We start from the raw sequence: 9,171 nt of genomic DNA, 5'->3' as shown, positions 1-9,171 counted from the left end.
GTCGTGGTTGAAATAATCATGGTCGTGGTTGAAAATAATCATGGTCGTAGTTGTTATAATCATGGTCGTGGTTGTTATGATCATAGTCGTGGTGTTCTAATCATAGTCGTGGTTGTTATAATCATGGTCGTGGTGTTATAATCATGGTCGTGGTTGTTATAATCATGGTCGTGGTTATAATCGTAGTTGTTATAATCATTCGTGGTGTTATAATCATGGTCGTGGTTGTTATGATCATAGTCGTGGTATATAATCATGGTCGTAATTGTTATAATCATGGTCGTACTTGATATAATCATGGTCGTAGTTGTTATAATCATGGTCGTGATTATTATAATAATGGTCGTGGTAGTTATAATCATGGTCGTACTTGATATAATCATGGTCGTAGTTGTTATAATGGCGGTTGTGGTTGAAATAATCATGGTCGTGGTTGAAATAATCATGGTCGTGGTTGTTATAATCATAGTCGTGGTTGTTATGATCATAGTCGTGGTTGATATGATCATAATCGTGGTTGTTATAATCATAGTCATGGTTGTTATAATAATGGTCGTGGTTGTTATAATCATAGTCATGGTTGTTATAATAATGGTCGTGGTTGTTATAATCATGGTCGTACTTGATATAATCATGGTCGTAGTTGTTATAATCATGGTCGTGGTTGTTGTAATCATGGTTGTGGTTGTTATGATCATGGTCGTGGTTGTTATAATCATAGTCGTGGTTGAAATAATCATGGTCGTGGTTGAAATGATCCTGGTCGTGGTTGTTATAATCATGGTCGTGGTTGTTATAATCATAGTCGTGGTTGTTATGATCATAGTCGTGGTTGTTATAATCAAAGTCGTGGTTGTTATATTCATGGTCGTGGTTGTTGTAATCATAGTCGTGGTTGTTATAATCATGGTCGTGGGTGCTATAATCATGGTCGTGGTTGTTATAATCATGGTCGTGGTTGTTATAATCATGGTCGTAGTTGTTATTAAGCGAGATAGCAGTGACTAGTAACGATGTTAATAAACAAATAGACAAACTGAAGCCTAATAAGTCACCAGATCCCGATGAGATATTTGCCAGAGTATTAAAGGAATGTAAGGATGAGCTTAGTATGCACTTAGCAAAGTTGTTTAGCATGTCATTAAAAACAGATGTAGTGCCAAAATCTTGGAGGATAGCGAATGTAATACCGATTTTCAAGAAGGGGGATAGATCACTATCCTCTAACTACCGCCCAATCAGTCTAATAACAATAGTAGGTAAATTACTAGATTCAATTATTTCAAACTCTATTCAAAACAACCTGGAGAAGCAAAAATTGATCAATGATTCCCAACATAGCTTCACAAGGGGAGGTTCATGTCTAACTTCTCGATTAACATTCTTTTCATCAGTTTTCGAATCGGTGGACGAGGGGAACAATTATGATGTGGTATATCTCGACTTTAGCAAAGCCTTCGACAGAGTCCCCCACGAAAGACTAATTAGAAAGGTAGAAGCGCACCGCATCAAAGGTAATATCCTTAAATGGATTTGGGCGTGGTTACGGGACAGGAAACAGCTAGTGAGCATAAACGGCACTAAATCGCATTGGAGCAACGCCACTAGGGGAGTTCCCCAAGGCTCAGTACTTGGACCATTATTATTTATTATATACATAAACGACATAGATATCGGCATAGACAGCAACATAAGTAAATTTGCTGATGACACTAAAATAGGACGTGTAATTAAATCTGACGAGGACTCTGCAAAACTACAGGAAGATCTAAACAAATTTTTCGAATGGTCGGAAAAATGGCATATGAAATTCAATGTGGACAACTGTAAAGTAGTCAGTATAGGAGATGTAAACAGGGAAACCAGTTACCAGATGAACAACGATACCATTGTGGAAGCTGACTGGGAGAGAGATTTAGTAGTAATGATAAGTAGGAATCTTAAGCCAAGTAAACAATGTGTTTTTGCTCGTAACAAGGCTAATAAAGTACATGGGTTCTTACAAAGGAGTGTTAGTTACAAGACTAGCGAGGTCATCTTAAAATCATATCTAGCGCTTGTGAGACCTCACCTGGATTACGCAGTTCAGTTCTGGTAACCGTACTACAAACTGGATATAGAATCATTGGAAAGAATCCAGAGGAGAATGACAAGACTAATCCCAGGCATTAGTAACCTTGAGTACAGAGACAGGTTAAAGCATCTTAATTTTCACTCCCTCGAGAGACGTAGAGTGAGGGGCGACATGATAGAGGTGTATAAATGGAAGTCAGGGTAAAACAAAGGGTACATTACAAAGGTAATCAAACTATCCATCCAGGAGCGAACTCGTTACAATGGTTTTAAATTGGACAAATTTAGATTTCGGCGAGAAATAGGTAAACACTGGCTTAGAAACAGAGTAGTGGATGAATGGAACAAGTTACCAAATATCACCATTAACTAGAATATGCTGGATAGCTTCAAACATAGGCTGGATGCTTATATGAGCAATAGGGGTTGGGTATAAACGGGACTGCCCAGTATGGGACAATAGGCCCGCTGCAGTTTCCTCCATTCTTATGTTCTTATGTTATAATCATAGTCGTGGTTGTTATTATCATGGTCGTGGTTGTTCTAATCATAGTCGTGGATGTTCAAATCATAGTCGTGGTTGTTATAATCATGGTCGTGGTTACTATAATCATGGTCGTGGTTGTTGTAATCATAGTCGTGGTTGTTATAATCATAGTCGTGGTTGTTATAATCATGGTCGTGGTTGTTATAATCATAGTCGTGGTTGTTATAATCATAGTCGCGGTTGTTATAATCATGGTCTTTTTTTATAATCATAGTCGTGGTTGTCATAATCATAGTCGTGGTTGTTATAATCATGGTCGTGATTGTTGTAATCATAGTTGTGGTTATTGTAATCATAATCGTGGTTGTTGTAATCATGGTCGTGGTTGTTATAATCATGGTCGTGGTTGTTGTAATCATAGTCGTGGTTGTTATAATCATAGTTGTGGTTGTTATAATCATGGTCGTTGCTGTTATAATCATTGTCGTGGTTGTTATAATCATAGTCGTGGTTGTTATAATCATGGTCGTGGTTGTTATAATCATGGTCGTTCCTGTTATAATCATAGTCGTGGTTCTTATAATCATAGTCGTGGTTGTTATAATCATGGTCGTGGTTGTTATAATCATGGTCGTGGTTGTTATAATCATGGTCGTGGTTGTTGTAATAGTCGTGGTTGTTATAATCATGGTCGTGGTTGTTATAATCATAGTCGTGGTTGTTATAACTGGCGGTCGGTTGTTATAATCATGGTCGTGGTTGTTATAATCACGGTCGTGTTATAATCATGGTAGTGGTTGTTGTAATCATGGTCGTGGTTGTTATGATCATGGTTGTGGTTGTTATAATCATGGTCGTGGTTGAAATGATCATGGTCGTGGTTGTTATAATCATGGTCGCGATTGTTACGATCATAGTCGTGGTTGTTATAATCATGGTCGTGGTTGTTATAATCATAGTCGTGGTTGTTATAATCTTAGTCGTGGTTCTTGTAATCACAGTCGTGGTTGTTGTAATCATGGTCGTGGTTGTTATATTCATGGTCGTGGTTGTTGTAATTATAGTCGTGGTTGTTATAATCATGGTCGTGGTTGTTATAATCATGGTCGTGGTTGTTATAATTGTAGTGATGGGTTGTCAGACCACAGCTTGCATCTCAGAAACTCCAGTCTGACCCGACATTAAGGGGGTCAAGTGTAAGGGTATCCCTCACAGGTGCTCAAGGGTGTTACAAATCAACTAGCTCCCCTCCCATGTGTCACGGCCCCCAACAAAACAGGTAAGAAGGCACCAGCCGACTCTCTCCCAATATACAATAACCTACATCCCTGAACAAAGTCCAGACCTGACCTCACATTAGCCAGGTCAAATGTAACCCTCGGAGCCCAACTCAAGGGGCCACAAATCAACCAGGGCCTCTCATGTCACAAGGCCCCATCTGATGACTTCTCCAGAAGATACAGTCTCTGAAAAGTCCAGACCTGACCCTACATTAGCGAGGTCAAATGTAAGGAGACCCTTCGCCCCCCCCCCGGCCAGCTCAACCTCACGGCTCGCATCCCAATATATAGGACGTCCTAGTCCTCCCTCAGGGATTCGCAGAGAGAGAGTGGTCTTGTAACAAGGTGGCCAGCTATGATGTCCCCGAGTCCTGCTCGAGAGAAGTCAGGGGCCGGAGGCAAGTCGCCTCAGGTCGCCTCCAGTCGCCTCCGGTCAGGACAGAGACTTCCCTCCGGTGTCCCAGCTCAGCAGTCGCCCTCCCGACACCAGTGTCCCCGCTAAGCAGTCGCCCTCCCGACACCAGTGTCCCAGCTAAGCAGTCGCCCTCCCGACACCAGTGTTCCAGCTAAGCAGTCTCCCTGCTAGGCCTTCCCTAGGTCACGTGAGTGTTTGTCAGAGCTTTCCACGGGATGAGTTACTTATGTGGGAAGTGTATTCACTTCATGTTCGTGTCCGAGAGTCAGAGCGTCTAGTAACGTAATATAATGTCCTAGTAACTTCAATAGAAGGTGTTATTAATGTGTCCATGTCATGTTCGTAATTAATAAAGAGTTGTAACGAAGCAGTGTTTGAGAAGTCGCCTTTAAGAACGTAATAGATGTGTATTGACGTGGAAGATACGATAAGTATAAATAACTATCACGGCCACGCTACCAAAATCTTCCTCTCTTTTATACTCTTATACTATCAATATTTTACCTATATGTAATCTTCTTCAGGTGAGATTTGTCTCATTACATAATCATGGTCGTGGTTGTTATAATCATGGTCGTGGTTGTTATAATCATGGTCGTGGTTGTTATAATCATAGTCGTGGTTGTTATAATCTTTGTCGTGGTTGTTGTAATCATAGTCGTGGTTGTTGTAATCATGGTCGTGGTTGTTATAATCATGGTCGTGGTTGTTGTAATTATAGTCGTGGTTATAATTATAGTCGTGGTTGTTATAATCTTGGTCGTGGTTGTTATGATCATGGTCGTGGTTGTCATATTCATGGTCGTGGTTGTTATAATCATGGTCGTGGTTGTTATAATCATGGTCGTGGTTGTTATAATCATGGTCGTGGTTGTTATAATCATAGTCGTCGTGCTATGATCATAGTTTATAATCATAGTCGTGGTTTTATAATCATAGTGTGTTAAATCATGGTCGTGGTTGTTATCATATCATAGTCGCGGTTGTTATAATCATGGTCGTGGTTGTTATAATCATGGTCGTGGTTGTTATAATCATGGTCGTGGTTGTTGTAATCATACTCGTGGTTGTTATAATATAGTCGTGGTTGAATAATCATTTGTCGTGGTTGTTGCAATCATGTCGTGTTGTTATAATCATAGTCGTGGTTGGATAATCATTTGTCGTGGTTGTTGTAATCATAGTCAGTCGTTGTTTGTTGTAATCATAGTCGTGGTTGTTGTCGTGGTTGTTGTAATCATAGTCGTGGTTGTTGTAGTCATAGTCGTGGTTGTTGTAATCACATAGTCGTGGTTGTTGTAATCATAGTCGTGTTTGTTGTAATCATAGTCGTGGTTGTTGTAATCATAGTCGTGGTTGTTAATCATATCGTGGAATCATGTTTGTTGTAATCATGGACGTGGATGTTATAATCATAGTCGTGGTTGTTGTAATCATGGTCGTGGTTGTTTTAATCATAGTCGTGGTTGTTATAAGCATAGTCGTGGTTGTTGTAATCATAGTCGTGGTTGTTGTAATCATAGTCGTGGTTGTTTTAATCATAATCGTGGTTGTTGTAATCATAGTCGTGGTTGTTGTAATCATAGTCGTGGTTGTTATAATCATAGTCGTGGTTGTTGTAATCATAGTCGTGGTTGTTATAATCATAGTCGTGGTTGTAGTCGGTGTTGTAATCATAGTCGTGGTTGTTAATCATGGTCGTGGTTGTAATCATAGTCGTGGTTGTTATAATCATAGTCGTGGTTGTTGTAATCATAGTCGTGGTGTTATAATCATGGTCGTGGTTGTTATAATCATGGTCGTGGTTGTTGTAATCATATTCGTGGTTGTTATAATTATGGTCGTGGTTGTTGTAATCATAGTCGGTTGTTGTAATCATGGTCGTGGTTGTTATAATCATGGTCGTGGTTGTTGTAATCATGGTCTTGGTTATTATAATCATGGTCTTGGTTGTTCTAATCATAGTCGTGGTTGTTATAATCATAGTCGTGGTTGAAATAATCATGGTCGTGGTTTTTGTAATCATAGTCGTGGTTGTTATAATCATCTTCGTGGTTGTTGTAATCATAGTCGTGGTTGTTATAATCATAGTCGTGGCTGTTATAATCATGGTCGTGGTTGTTATAATCATAGTCGTGGTTGTTATAATCATAGTCGTGGCTGTTATAATCATAGTCGTGGTTGTTTTAATCATGGTTGTTATAATCATGGTCGTGGTTGTTATAATCATAGTCGTGGTTGTTAAAATCATGGTCGTGGTTGTTGTAATCATGGTCGTTGGTGTTATAATCATGGTCGTGGTTGTTATAATCATGGTCGTGGGTGTTATAATCAAGGTCGTGGTTGTTATAATCATAGTCGTGGTTGTTATAATCATGGTCGTGGGTGTTATAATCATGGTCGTGGGTGTTGTAATTGTAATGAGACAAAACTCACCAGAAGAGGATATTACATATAGGTAGAATATTTATAGTAGGAGTATGGTAGCGTGTCTCGAGGGTGTGGGGGGTAACTACGTATATTAACACAAGCTTAGTACAATTGTAGTATATAAACCACAAGTGCGTGTTACAGCTTTATTTTACTAGTTGCAAAGGGGGAATTAATGGGCACTTCACTAAGTCGATCGTTGGAAGGTTCGGGATCACTGCACTTCTACCGCCTACACAGCCAGCACTTACTGTTATACGTTGAATTGAAAGCACTCTGTCGATGGACCCTGCGGAGACCTCGTTGCCTTCAGTGACGGACTTCTTTGGTGAGAGGGACAGGGGACGTGGTTGCTGGCCCTCCTTGGTTATCAGCCCCTATATATTGGAGGAGCCGGAGGGTGACCTCTCCTACTTAAGTGGGTGTGTCTTGACCGGGTTGTTGGGTTGGGTAATAGTGGTGCTGGCTGATTAGCGGGTCCTTGATCTCCCTTGGGTCAGGCCTGGACAGGTGTTTGCCCAGGTGAGGTCATGTCGCAGGACAATAGTGCTTTGTAATTATTACCGCCCGGGTGGGTCTTGGCCTGGTGTGGTTTCCTTAACACGATTATATCGTAGGGTTACGCAAGTACTTAGGCCGGGGTCAGGTCTTGACTTGCGGGGTGTCAACCTGTGGTGTTAGGGTACCACGCGGTCTGTACTGTTCTTGCTGTTATGTGTGATGTAATTCTGGCCTGTAAGCTTTGGTCTGATATTAAATCATTACACCTCCCGCCAAGACCAAAGCTTCCATCACAGAGAACTGATGACACACATAGACAGCAATATCAAGTGTAGTATCTAAGACAGTCCCTGAGGCGATTAATACAATCTCACAATCTGGCTTAGTTTGATCTGACAAAGATTTACTATACCTCCCGCCAAGATCAAAGTTTCTATGCCAGAAGTAGTCGATGTCTACAGTAAATGACAATAGCGAGTGCCCAACCTGAGAAAAATAGCTACTGAGGTGCAAGGTATACACCTCACATCCTACCATAGTCTGACCAAATTTAAAAAAATTAGCGGCTAACTAAAGATATGGAAAAAGAAAGATGGATGAAGATGAGGAAGGGAAAGAGAGCGCCTAAGCAGGTGCTTGTCGGAGAGTGTAACTTCAGGAAGTTAGATGAGAGCACACAGTCAGAGGTTTGAAAGGTTATGTAATGGTGTTGCTTGCCCTGGCATATTTCTGCTTAGGTTCCCTAGCGTTAGTATCTTTAAGCCTGGAACAGATTACATACTCGTTGCTTCAGCTGTTAAACTATTGCCCAGGGCAGCACACACAACATATATAATAATGAAGAAAGGGGGGGGGGTGATTGGGGTACAATACAACTGGGAACAGGAAAACAAGATTAAATTATTTATACATACTAAAACAGGCAGCAGAACTTATTAACAAGATACAATAGCAAGAAAAAAAAAAACTCGCAGCATTCGTCGAGGCCCAGGGTCCATCACCACCTCCACCAGTCGTTGTCCGGCATCAGGGTTGGCGTTTCCCGTCCCGTCCGGTGGTCTGCCACGGTGTGTCTCGCTTGCCTCACTTCCTCCACTTGAACTTCTTCTGTGTGGAGCGGCAATTCCTGACGTGTTCCAGGTGTTTTTTTCAGTCCCATCTGAGTTTCCGCCCTTCCGGCCAGGATTAAAGCCTGTCCACTGCTTGGGGTGTCATCTCTCTGGATGGCTTGTGTGTGGCAGGGTCCGCGGACGAGGGCTCGCCCTCCGTACGTGAGTGTCGGCGAGACCCTTGACCGTCCTGTCCCACGCCCTCGCAGTGGTGGATCCCTCCCTGGGTGGGCTCACCAGGGTTTGTTTGTCTTTTCCTCTGCTTGTAGTCAGGTCAATTTTGTTGTGTTCCCATTGGTGTGGTAAACACGGGCGAGGTAGATCCCGGGTGGGGCCGAGGTCGGCCATTACTTAAGAACATAAAGCATAAGAAAATAAGGAGTCTGCAATAGGCCGGTTGGCCTGTGCATTAGGGTGTGTCAAACGGAGGCGATTTTTTTTTTTGAGTTTGAAAAATCGGCCCATGGTATTAATGATGTAGTTCTATGTGCAGAATCATGTGATATCTTCAGATTTGAAAAGTTTTCATTTTTTGCTAGGGAAATTTTAACTTGAAATCTTATGAAAATTCAGTATTCCCACCCTTTTACCAACACCACTAAATAGCTTATTTAAAGTAAAGTAAATGTATCAGGTTAATTTATTAGGATGAAAATGATCCAGAATAGTGAAACGAATGATCTTGACACATTTATTAAATTTAATATTCCTTTAGAAAACAAAATCATCAAATACAAAAACCGGTTTTACTACTACGACCCGGTGTTGCTGCACACCATAGAGAACATGTCTTTCTTGCTTCTGTTTTACTCATCACCTCCCTGCTGACCACCTGAGCTCGGATGTAGCCTTCCCTCCTCTCCTGGCTGTACACGT

Source organism: Homarus americanus, unplaced genomic scaffold (genome assembly GCF_018991925.1).
Source record: "Homarus americanus isolate GMGI-L3 unplaced genomic scaffold, GMGI_Hamer_2.0 scaffold25827, whole genome shotgun sequence".
NCBI lineage: Eukaryota > Metazoa > Arthropoda > Malacostraca > Decapoda > Nephropidae > Homarus > Homarus americanus.
This window is presented reverse-complemented; position numbering follows the sequence as displayed.